This window comes from Channa argus, chromosome 4 (assembly GCF_033026475.1).
Source record: "Channa argus isolate prfri chromosome 4, Channa argus male v1.0, whole genome shotgun sequence".
Classification (NCBI taxonomy): Eukaryota; Metazoa; Chordata; class Actinopteri; order Anabantiformes; family Channidae; genus Channa; species Channa argus.
This window is the reverse complement of record NC_090200.1, coordinates 29303341-29315831: the sequence shown is the minus strand read 5'-3', so window position 1 is coordinate 29315831 and position 12491 is coordinate 29303341. Positions and strand designations below refer to the sequence as shown.

Genomic DNA, 12491 nt, shown 5'->3' with positions numbered 1-12491 from the left:
AGGCTTGCATTCTGAGACTGAAGTGGCCTATTGGGATGATATGGTACCATGAGGTCTTTTAGATATGATGGAGCTTGACCCTTTAGAGCTTTATATGTAAGAAGCAGGGTTTTACATTCTGTTCGAGATTTGTTGAGAAGCCAATGGAAAGAAGCTAGTGAAGGCAAAATATGATACAGTCCGCACTTTTGCTGCAAATAGTTTGCTTCATTGAAAGTGACACCTTCTCGCTAAATGTTTGCACCTCAGTGTATTCTACAATGGCATTTTAGTATACTGCATTGACCTTTAAAAGTCATAGGTATCAGATCGGGAACACATCCATGCTTGGAATGGAAAAAATGCAATTACTCTGTCAAATTTTGTGGTTCTCAAACCCACAATTCCTCATAAAGCTTGCTATGGTAAGGCTGTTTTCATACTTATCGACTTTCATAGGTGAAAGTTTTCCTAAGAATAGATCTGTGGAAAAGATGTCGCAGTCAAGAGCTCGTCCGGGATGTGAACCCTGGACCTCTCGCACCCTAAGCGAAAATCATACCCCTAGACCAACGAGCCATATAAAGACAAGCGAATTGCAGAGTTTGTAAACTAATATCCCATTTGTAGACAGAATTTACTCACCTTTAGATTGGCCAATTTGTGTATTGGCAACCTCACTACATTGAAAGTGTTACCATCTCTTTTCTTGTATGCATCTCAATGAACTTGAGGAGAGCATTTGAACTCTGTTTTGAGAGAGTATATCTAAAAATCTCCTTTTTGGTCTTCCTTTGGTCTTCGTTCCAACCTGCTTGCACTCGCCTCTTCACGTCACGTCTACTGTCAGTCCTACGTTCTTAGCTTTCCTATTCTCTCTCTGTCTACAAACAAACCTTCCTCCTCTCATTCTTCGACCAACAGTAGGCTTGCATTCTGAGACTGAAGTGGCCTATTGGCATGATATGGTACCATGAGGTCTTTTAGATATGATGGAGCTTGACCCTTTAGAGCTTTATATGTAAGAAGCAGGGTTTTACATTCTGTTCTAGATTTGTTGAGAAGCCAATGGAAAGAAGCTAGTGAAGGCAATATATGATACAGTCCGCACTTTTGCTGCAAATAGTTTGCTTCATTGAAAGTGACACCTTCTCGCTAAATGTTTGTACCTCAGTGTATTCTACAATGGCATTTTAGTATACTGCTGTGACCTTACTTACTTACTCTGTCAAATTTTGTGGTGCTCAAACCCACAATTCCTCATAAAGCTTGCTATGGTAAGGCTGTTTTCATACTTGTCGACTTTCATAGGTGAAAGTTTTCCTGAGAACAGATCTGTGGAATAGATGTCGCAGTCAAGGGCTCGTCCGGGATTTGAACCTGGGACCTCTCGCACCCAAAGCGAGAATCATACCCCTAGACCAACGAGCCACATAAGGACGAGCAAATTGCAGAGTTTGTGATCTAATACCCCATTTGTAGACAGAATTTACTCACCTTTAGATTGGCCAATTTGTGTATTGGCAACCTCACTACATTGAAAGTGTTACCATCTCTTTTCTTGTATGCATCTCAATGAACTTGAGGAGAGCATTTGAACTCTCTTTTGAGAGAGTATATCTAAAAATCTGCTCTTTGTTCTTCCTCTAGACCTCTTGCCTGGCAGCTCCAACCTCAGCATCCTTCCTTCTGGTGCTCAAACCCACAATTCCTCATAAAGCTTGGTATAGTAAGGCTGTTTTTATACTTGTCGACTTTCGTAGGTGAAAGTCTTCCTAAAAAAGGTCTGTGGAATAGATGTCGCAGTCAAGGGCTCGTCGGGGATTTGAACCCGAGACCTCTCGCACCCAAAGCGAGAATCATACCCCTAGACCAACGAGCCTCGCGTCCAGTGGGCTTGTAATGAGTTCAGCCCTACTATCCAAATGAAGAACAAGAACTTCAGTCATTCTCAAACTGAGAAATTCATGTTGTGTAAATTTCCGACAAAAACATTAATGTGAGGACATACTCCATTGACAGAGAAAGGTTGTGGTTTCCAGATCAGCAAAACACGAGTGAGTGGAATCTTGTCTCGTTCTAGTAACAACTTTCACAGCAACACTTGCATCTGGTCTTGTGGTTACACGTGGAAAGCGTTACATCTTCTCTTCTCATAGACATTGAATTTAGCATTCAGGGCTCGTCCGGAGACTTCTCACACCCTAAGCGAGAATCATTCCCCTAGACCAAGGCTAGTGAAGGCAAAATATGAATTTACAGAATTTACTCACCTTTAGATTGGCCAATTTGTGTTTTAGCAACCTCACTACATTGAAAGTGTTACCATCTCTTTTCTTGTATGCATCTCAATGAACTTGAGGAGAGCATTTGAACTCTCTTTTGAGAGAGTATATCCAAAAATCTCCTCTTTGTTCTTCCTCTAGACCTCTTGCCTCGCAGCTCCAACCTCAGCATCCTTCTACCGACATATTGACAGTCTCTCCTCTTAACATGTCCAAACCACCTCAATCTGGCCTCTCTGACTTTATCTCCAAAACATCTAACATGAGCTGTCCCTCTGATGTACTCATGCCTGATCCTATCCATCCTCGTCACTCCCAATGAGAACCTCAACATCTTAAGCTCTGCTACCTCCAGCTCTGCCTCCTGTCTTTTCTACAGTGCCACTGTCTCTAAGCCGAAAAACATCGCTGGTCTCACCACCGTCTTGAACACCTTTGCTTTCATTCTCGCTGATACTCTTTTATCGCAAAACACACCTGACACTTGTCTCCACCCGTTCCAACCTGCTTGCACTCGCCTCTTCACGTCACGTCTACATTCAGTCCTACGTTCTTAGCTTTCCTTTTCTCTTTCTGCCTACAAACAAACCTTCCTCCTCTCCTTCTTCGACCAACAGTAGGCTTGCATTCTGAGACTGAAGTGGCCTATTGGGATGATATGGTACCATGAGGTCTTTTAGATATGATGGAGCTTGACCCTTTAGAGCTTTATATGTAAGAAGCAGGGTTTTACATTCTGTTCGAGATTTGTTGAGAAGCCAATGGAAAGAAGCTAGTGAAGGCAAAATATGACACAGTCCGCACTTTTGCTGCAAATAGTTTGCTTCATTGAAAGTGACACCTTCTCGCTAAATGTTTGCACCTCAGTGTATTCTACAATGGCATTTTAGTATACTGCATTGACCTTTAAAAGTCATAGGTATCAGATCGGCAACACATCCATGCTTGGAATGGAAAAAATGCAATTATTCTGTCAAATTTTGTGGTGCTCAAACCCACAATTCCTCATAAAGCTTGCTATGGTAAGGCTGTTTTCATACTTGTCGACTTTCATAGGTGAAAGTTTTCCTGAGAACAGATCTGTGGAATAGATGTCGCAGTCAAGGGCTCGTCCGGGATTTGAACCCGGGACCTCTCGCACCCAAAGCGAGAATCATACCCCTAGACCAACGAGCCATATAAAGACGAGAGAATTGCAGAGTTTGTGATCTAATACCCCATTTGTAGACAGAATTTACTCACTTTTAGATTGGCCAATTTGTGTATTGGCAACCTCACTACATTGAAAGTGTTACCATCTCTTTTCTTGTATGCATCTCAATGAACTTGAGGAGAGCATTTGAACTCTCTTTTGAGAGAGTATATCCAAAAATGTCCTCTTCGTTCTTCCTTTAGACCTCTTGCCTCGCAGCTCCAACCTCAGCATCCTTCTACCGACATATTGACAGTCTCTGTTCTGAACATGTCCAAACCACCTCAATCTGGCCTCTCTGACTTTATCTCCAAAACATCTAACATGAGCTGTCCCTCTGATGTACTCATGCCTGATCCCATCCATCCTCGTCACTCCCAATGAGAACCTCAACATCTTAAGCTCTGCTACCTCCAGCTCTGCCTCCTGTCTTTTCTACAGTGCCACTGTCTCTAAGCCGAAAAACATCGCTGGTCTCACCACCTTCTTGAACACCTTTGCTTTCATTCTCGCTGATAATCTTTTATCGCAAAACACACCTGACCCTTTTCTCCACCCGTTCCAACCTGCTTGCACTCGCCTCTTCACGTCACGTCTACTGTCAGTTCTACGTTCTTAGCTTTCCTCTTCTCTCTCTGCCTACAAACAAACCTTCCTCCTCTCCTTCTTCGACCAACAGTAGGCTTGCATTCTGAGACTGAAGTGGCCTATTGGGATGATATGGTACCATGAGGTCTTTTAGATATGATGGAGCTTGACCCTTTAGAGCTTTAAATGTAAGAAGCAGGGTTTTACATTCTGTTCTAGATTTGTTGAGAAGCCAATGGAAAGAAGCTAGTGAAGGCAAAATATGATACAGTCAGCACTTTTGCTGCAAATAGTTTGCTTCATTGAAAGTGACACCTTCTCGCTAAATGTTTGCACCTCAGTGTATTCTACAATGGCATTTTAGTATACTGCATTGACCTTTAAAAGTTATAGGTATCAGATCGGCAACACATCCATGCTTGGAATGGAAAAAATGCAATTACTCTGTCAAATTTTGTGGTGCTCAAACCCACAATTCCTCATAAAGCTAGGTATAGTAAGGCTGTTTTTATACTTGTCGACTTTCGTAGGTGAAAGTCTTCCTAAAAAGGGTCTGTGGAATAGATGTCGCAGTCAAGGGCTCGTCCGGGATTTGAACCCGGGACCTCTCGCAATTTGTGTATTGGCAACCTCACTACATTGAAAGTGTTACCATCTCTTCTCTTGTATGCATCTCAATGAACTTGAGGAGAGCATTTGAACTCTCTTTTGAGAGAGTATATCCAAAAATCTCCTCTTTGGTCTTCCTCTAGACCTCTTGCCTGGCAGCTCCAACCTCAGCATCCTTTATCCGATATACTGTTTTCACCATCTCTCCTCTGAATAAGTCCAAACCACTTCAATCTAGCCTCTCTGACTTTATCTCCAAAACATCTAACATAAGCTGTCCCTCTGATGTACTCATGCCCGATCCTATCCATCCTTGTCACTCCCAATGAGAACCTCAACATCTTAAGCTCTGCTACCTCCAGCTCTGCCTCCTGTCTTTTCTACAGAAGCCAATGGCAAGAAGCTAGTGAAGGCAAAATATGATACAGTCAGCACTTTTGCTGCAAATAGTTTGCTTCATTGAAAGTGACACCTTCTCGCTAAATTTTTGCACCTCAGTGTATTCTACAATGGCATTTTAGTATACTGCATTGACCTTTAAAAGTCATAGGTATCAGATCGGCAACACATCCATGCTTGGAATGGAAAACATGCAATTACTCTGTCAAATTTCGTGGTGCTCAAACCCACAATTCCTCGTAAAGCTTGGTATTGTAAGGCTGTTTTTATACTTGTCGACTTTCGTAGGTGAAAGTCTTCCTAAAAACGGTGTGTGGAATAGATGTCGCAGTCAAGGGCTCGTCCGGGATTTGATTCCTGGACCTCTCGCAACCAAAGCGAGAATCATACCCCTAGACCAACGAGCCTCGCGTCCAGTGGGCTTGTAATGAGTTCAGCCCTACTATCCAAATGAAGAACAAGAACTTCAGTCATTCTCAAACTGAGAAATTCATGTTGTGTAAATTTCCGACAAAAACATTAATGTGAGGACATACTCCATTGACAGAGAAAGGTTGTGGTTTCCAGATCAGCAAAACACGAGTGAGTGGAATCTTGTCTCGTTCTAGTAACAACTTTCACAGCAACACTTGCATCTGGTCTTGTGGTTACACGTGGAAAGCGTTACATCTTCTTTTCTCATAGACATTGAATTTAGCATTCAGGGCTCGTCCGGAGACTTCTCACACCCTAAGCGAGAATCATTCCCCTAGACCAAGGCTAGTGAAGGCAAAATATGATACAGTCAGCTCTTGACTTTTGAAAGTCGGGTTTTCCAAATCGGCAAAACATCAACACTTGGCATCTTGTGTCGTGTACTAACTAAAGTTTCCTGTGTTTGAACAAGGAAAAAGTGCAATTACTCTGTCAAAGTTTGTGGTGCTCAAACCCACAATTCCTCATAAAGCTTGCTATGGTAAGGCTGTTTTCGTACTTGTCGACTTTCATAGGTGAAAGTTTTCATGAGAATAGATCTGTGGAATAGATGTCGCAGTCAAGGGCTCGTCCTGGATTTGAACCCGTGACCTCTCGCACCCTAAGCGAGAATCATACCCCTAGACCAACGAGCCACATAAAGACAAGCGAATTGCAGAGTTTGTAAACTAATATCCCATTTGTAGACAGAATTTACTCACCTTTAGATTGGCCAATTTGTGTATTGGCAATCTCACTACATTGAAAGTGTTACCATCTCTTTTCTTGTATGCATCTCAATGAACTTGAGGAGAGCATTTGAACTCTCTTTTGAGAGAGTATATTCAAAAATCTCCTCTTAGTTCTTCCTCTAGACCTCTTGCCTCGCAGCTCCAACCTCAGCATCCTTCTACCGACATATTGACAGTCTCTCCTCTGAACATGTCCAAACCACCTCAATCTGGCCTCTCTGACTTTATCTCCAAAACATCTAACATGAGCTGTCCCTCTGATGTACTCATGCCTGATCCTAATCAACCTCGTCACTCCCAATGAGAACCTCAACATCTTAAGCTATGCTACCTCCAGCTCTGCCTCCTGTCTTTTCTACAGTGCCACTGTCTCTAAGCCGAAAAACATCGCTGGTCTCACCACCGTCTTGAACACCTTTGCTTTCATTCTCGCTGATACTCTTTTATCGCAAAACACACCTGACACTTTTCTCCACCCGTTCCAACCTGCTTGCACTCGCCTCTTCACGTCACGTCTACTGTCAGTCCTACGTTCTTAGCTTTCCTCTTCTCTCTCTGCCTACAAACAAACCTTCCTCCTCTCCTTCTTCGACCAACAGTAGGCTTGCATTCTGAGACTGAAGTGGCCTATTGGGATGATATGGTACCATGAGGTCTTTTAGATATGATGGAGCTTGACCCTTTAGAGCTTTAAATGTAAGAAGCAGGGTTTTACATTCTGTTCTAGATTTGTTGAGAAGCCAATGGAAAGAAGCTAGTGAAGGCAAAATATGATACAGTCCGCACTTTTGCTGCAAATAGTTTGCTTCATTGAAAGTGACACCTTCTCGCTAAATGTTTGCACCTCAGTGTATTCTACAATGGCATTTTAGTATACTGCATTGACCTTTAAAAGTCATAGGTATCAGATCGGCAACACATCCATGCTTGGAATGGAAAAAATGCAATTACTCTGTCAAAATTTGTGGTGCTCAAACCCAAAATTCCTCATAAAGCTAGGTATAGTAAGGCTGTTTTTATACTTGTCGACTTTCGTAGGTGAAAGTCTTCCTAAAAAGGGTCTGTGGAATAGATGTCGCAGTCAAGGGCTCGTCCGGGATTTGAACCCGGGACCTCTCGCACCCAAAGCGAGAATCATACCCCTAGACCAACGAGCCTCGTGTCCAGTGGTTTTGTATTGAGTTCAGCCCTACTATCCAAATGAAGAACAAGAACTTCAGTCATTCTCAAACTGAGAAATTCATGTTGTGTAAATTTCCGACAAAAACATTAATGTGAGGACATGCTCCATTCACAGAGAAAGGTTGTGGTTTCCAGATGAGCAAAACACGAGTGAGTGGAATCTTGTCTCGTCTAGTAACAACTTTCACAGCAAAACTTGCATCTGGTCTTGTGGTTACACGTGGAAAGCGTTACATCCTCTCTTCTCATAGACATTTAATTTAGCATTCAGGGCTCGTCCGGAGACCTCTCACACCCTAAGCGAGAATCATTCCACTAGACCAAGGCTAGTGAAGGCAAAATATGATACAGTCAGCTCTTGACTTTTGAAAGTCGGGTTTTCCAAATCGGCAAAACATCAATACTTGGCATCTTGTGTCGTGTACTAACTAAAGTTTCCTGTGTTTGCACAAGGAAAAAATGCAATTACTCTGTCAAAGTTTTTGGTGCTCAAACCCACAATTCCTCATAAAACTTGGTATGGAAAGCCTGTTTTCATACTTGTCAACTTTCATAGGAGAAAGTTTTCCTGAAAAGGGTCAGTGGAATAGATGTCGCAGTCAAGGGCTCGTCCGGGATTTGAACCCGGGACCTCTCGCACCCTAAGCGAGAATCATACCCCTAGACCAACGAGCCATATAAAGACAAGCGAATTGCAGAGTTTGTAAACTAATATCCCATTTGTAGACAGAATTTACTCACCTTTAGATTGGCCAATTTGTGTATTGGCAACCTCACTACATTGAAAGTGTTACCATCTCTTTTCTTGTATGCATGTCAATGAACTTGAGGAGAGCATTTGAACTCTCTTTTGAGAGAGTATATCCAAAAATCTCCTCTTTGGTCTTCCTCTAGACCTCTTGCCTGGCAGCTCCAACCTCAGCATCCTTCTACCGACATATTGACAGTCTCTCCTCTGAACATGTCCAAACCACCTCAATCTGGCCTCTCTGACTTTATCTCCAAAACATCTAACATGAGCTGTCCCTCTGATGTACTCATGCCTGATCCTATCCATCCTCGTCACTCCCAATGAGAACCTCAACATCTTAAGCTAGGCGACCTCCAGCTCTGCCTCCTGTCTTTTCTACAGTGCCACTGTCTCTAAGCCGAAAAACATCGCTGGTCTCACCACTGTCTTGAACACCTTTGCTTTCATTCTCGCTGATACTCTTTTATCGCAAAACACACCTGACACTTTTCTCCACCCGTTCCAACCTGCTTGCACTCGCCTCTTCACGTCACGTCTACTGTCAGTCCTACGTTCTTAGCTTTCCTCTTCTCTCTCTGTCTACAAACAAACCTTCCTCCTCTCCTTCTTCGACCAACAGTAGGCTTGCACTCTGAGACTGAAGTGGCCTATTGGGATGATATGGTACCATGAGGTCTTTTAGATATGATGGAGCTTGACCCTTTAGAGCTTTATATGTAAGAAGCAGGGTTTTACATTCTGTTCTAGATTTGTTGAGAAGCCAATGGAAAGAAGCTAGTGAAGGCAAAATATGATACAGTCCGCACTTTTGCTGCAAATAGTTTGCTTCATTGAAAGTGACACCTTCTCGCTAAATGTTTGCACCTCAGTGTATTCTACAATGGCATTTTAGTATACTGCATTGACCTTTAAAAGTCATAGGTATCAGATCGGCAACACATCCATGCTTGGAATGGAAAAAAGGCAGTTACTCTGTCAAATTTTGTGCAGTGTACAGTGCCACTGTCTCTAAGCCGAAAAACATCGCTGGTCTCACCACCGTCTTGAACACCTTTGCTTTCATTCTTGCTGATACTCTTTTATCGCAAAACACACCTGACACTTTTCTTCACCAGTTCCAACCTGCTTGCACTCGCCTCTTCACGTCACGTCTACATTCAGTCCCACGTTTTTAGCTTTCCTTTTCTCTCTCTGCCTACAAACAAACATTCCTCCTCTCCTTCTTCGACCAACAGTAGGCTTGCATTCTGAGACTGAAGTGGCCTATTGGGATGATATGGTACCATGAGGTCTTTTAGATGTGATGGAGCTTGACCCTTTTGTGGTGCTCAAACCCACAATTCCTCATAAAGCTTGCTATGGTAAGGCTGTTTTCATACTTGTCAACTTTCATAGGTGAAAGTTTTCCTGAGAACAGATCTGTGGAATAGATGTCGCAGTCAAGGGCTCGTCCAGGATTTGAACCTGGGACCTCTCGCACCCTAAGCGAGAATCATACCCCTAGACCAACGAGCCACATAAAGACAAGCGAATTGCAGAGTTTGTAAACTAATATCCCATTTGTAGACAGAATTTACTCACCTTTAGATTGGCCAATTTGTGCTACCTCAAGCTCTGCCTCCTGTCTTTTCTACAGTGCCACTGTCTCTAAGCCGAAAAACATCGCTGGTCTCACCACTGTCTTGAACACCTTTGCTTTCATTCTCGCTGATACTCTTTTATTGCAAAACACACCTGACACTTTTCTCCACCCGTTCCAACCTGCTTGCACTCGCCTCTTCACGTCACGTCTACTGTCAGTCCTACGTTCTTAGCTTTCCTCTTCTCTCTCTGTCTACAAACAAACCTTCCTCCTCTCCTTCTTCGACCAACAGTAGGCTTGCATTCTGAGACTGAAGTGGCCTATTGGGATGATATGGTACCATGAGGTCTTTTAGATATGATGGAGCTTGAATCTTTAGAGCTTTATATGTAAGAAGCAGGGTTTTACATTCTGTTCGAGATTTGTTGAGAAGCCAATGGAAAGAAGCTAGTGAAGGCAAAATATGATACAGTCCGCACTTTTGCTGCAAATAGTTTGCTTCATTGAAAGTGACACCTTCTCGCTAAATGTTTGCACCTCAGTGTATTCTACAATGGCATTTTAGTATACTGCATTGACCTTACTTACTCTGTCAAATTTTGTGGTGCTCTAACCCACAATTCCTCATAAAGCTTGCTATGGTAAGGCTGTTTTCATACTTGTCGACTTTCATAGGTGAAAGTTTTCCTGAGAACAGATCTGTGGAATAGATGTCGCAGTCAAGGGCTCGTCCGGGATTTGAACCCGGGACCTCTCGCACCCAAAGCGAGAATCATACCCCTAGACCAACGAGCCATATAAAGATGAGCGAATTGCAGAGTTTGTGAACTACTACCCCATTTGTAGACAGAATTTACTCACCTTTAGATTGGCCAATTTGTGTATTGGCAACCTCACTACATTGAAAGTGTTACCATCTCTTTTCTTGTATGCATCTCAATGAACTTGAGGAGAGCATTTGAACTCTCTTTTGAGAGAGTATATCTAAAAATCTCCTCTTTGTTCTTCCTCTAGACCTCTTGCCTGGCAGCTCCAACCTCAGCATCCTTCCTTCTGGTGCTCAAACCCACAATTCCTCATAAAGCTTGGTATAGTAAGGCTGTTTTTATACTTGTCAACTTTCGTAGGTGAAAGTCTTCCTAAAAAAGGTCTGTGGAATAGATGTCGCAGTCGAGGGCTCGTCCGGGATTTGAACCCGGGACCTCTCGCACCCAAAGCGAGAATCATAACCCTAGACCAACGAGCCTCGTGTTCGGTGGCTTTGTATTGAGTTCAGCCGTACTATCCAAATGAAGAACAAGAACTTCAGTCATTCTCAAACTGAGAAATTCATGTTGTGTAAATTTCCGACAAAAACATTAATGTGAGGACATACTCCATTGACAGAGAAAGGTTGTGGTTTCCAGATGAGCAAAACACGAGTGAGTGGAATCTTGTCTCGTCTAGTAACAACTTTCACAGCAAAACTTGCATCTCGTCTTTTTGTTACACGTGGAAAGCGTTACATCCTCTCTTCTCATAGACATTGAATTTAGCATTCAGGGCTCGTCCGGAGACCTCTCACACCCTAAGCGAGAATCATTCCCCTAGACCAAGGCTAGTGAAGGCAAAATATGAATTTACAGAATTTACTCACCTTTAGATTGGCCAATTTGTGTTTTGGCAACCTCACTACATTGAAAGTGTTACCATCTCTTTTCTTGTATGCATCTCAATGAACTTGAGGAGAGCATTTGAACTCTCTTTTGAGGGAGTATATCCAAAAATCTCCTCTTTGGTCTTCCTCTAGACCTCTTGCCTGGCAGCTCCAACCTCAGCATCCTTCTACCGACATATTGACAGTCTCTCCTCTGAACATGTCCAAACCACCTCAATCTGGCCTCTCTGACTTTATCTCCAAAACATCTAACATGAGCTGTCCCTCTGATGTACTCATGCCTGATCCCATCCATCCTCGTCACTCCCAATGAGAACCTCAACATCTTAAGCTCTGCTACCTCCAGCTCTGCCTCCTGTCTTTTTCTACAGTGCCACTGTCTCTAAACCGAAAAACATCGCTGGTCTCACCACCTTCTTGAACACCTTTTCTGTCATTCTCGCTGATACTCTTTTATCGCAAAACACACCTGACACTTTTCTCCACCCGTTCCAACCTGCTTGCACTCGCCTCTTCACGTCACGTCTACTGTCACTCCTACGTTCTTCGCTTTCCTCTTCTCTCTCTGCCTACAAACAAACCTTCCTCCTCTCCTTCTTCGACCAACAGTAGGCTTGCATTCTGAGACTGAAGTGGCCTATTGGGATGATATGGTACCATGAGGTCTTTTAGATATGATGGAGCTTGACCCTTTAGAGCTTTATATGTAAGAAGCAGGGTTTTGCATTCTGTTCTAGATTTGTTGAGAAGCCAATGGCAAGAAGCTAGTGAAGGCAAAATATGATATAGTCAGCACTTTTGCTGCAAATAGTTTGCTTCATTGAAAGTGACACCTTCTCGCTAAATGTTTGCACCTCAGTGTATTCTACAATGGCATTTTAATATACTGCATTGACCTTTAAAAGTCATAGGTATCAGATCGGCAACACATCCATGCTTGGAATGGAAAACATGCAATTACTCTGTCAAATTTTGTGGTGCTCAAACCCACAATTCCTCATAAAGCTAGGTATAGTAAGGCTGTTTTTATACTTGTCGACTTTCGTAGGTGAAAGTCTTCCT

At 42.9% G+C, this 12491-nt stretch overlaps 7 non-coding genes across 7 annotated transcripts; all 7 read right to left on the bottom strand.

Annotated features, from left to right (window-relative positions):
• Positions 1-1338: 1338 nt before the first annotated feature.
• trnap-ugg (transfer RNA proline (anticodon UGG)) lies at positions 1339-1410 on the bottom strand. The gene has a single exon. It is a non-coding gene; the product is annotated as a tRNA-Pro (tRNA).
• Positions 1411-3368: 1958 nt separating this feature from the next.
• On the bottom strand, positions 3369-3440 carry trnap-ugg (transfer RNA proline (anticodon UGG)). The gene has a single exon. It is a non-coding gene; the product is annotated as a tRNA-Pro (tRNA).
• A 3902-nt stretch (positions 3441-7342) lies between these two features.
• On the bottom strand, positions 7343-7414 carry trnap-ugg (transfer RNA proline (anticodon UGG)). The gene has a single exon. It is a non-coding gene; the product is annotated as a tRNA-Pro (tRNA).
• Positions 7415-8042: 628 nt separating this feature from the next.
• trnap-agg (transfer RNA proline (anticodon AGG)) lies at positions 8043-8114 on the bottom strand. The gene has a single exon. It is a non-coding gene; the product is annotated as a tRNA-Pro (tRNA).
• Positions 8115-9633: 1519 nt separating this feature from the next.
• Positions 9634-9705, bottom strand: trnap-agg (transfer RNA proline (anticodon AGG)). The gene has a single exon. It is a non-coding gene; the product is annotated as a tRNA-Pro (tRNA).
• Positions 9706-10495: 790 nt separating this feature from the next.
• On the bottom strand, positions 10496-10567 carry trnap-ugg (transfer RNA proline (anticodon UGG)). The gene has a single exon. It is a non-coding gene; the product is annotated as a tRNA-Pro (tRNA).
• Positions 10568-10946: 379 nt separating this feature from the next.
• Positions 10947-11018, bottom strand: trnap-ugg (transfer RNA proline (anticodon UGG)). Its single transcript has one exon. It is a non-coding gene; the product is annotated as a tRNA-Pro (tRNA).
• Between the last annotated feature and the right edge of the window lie 1473 nt (positions 11019-12491).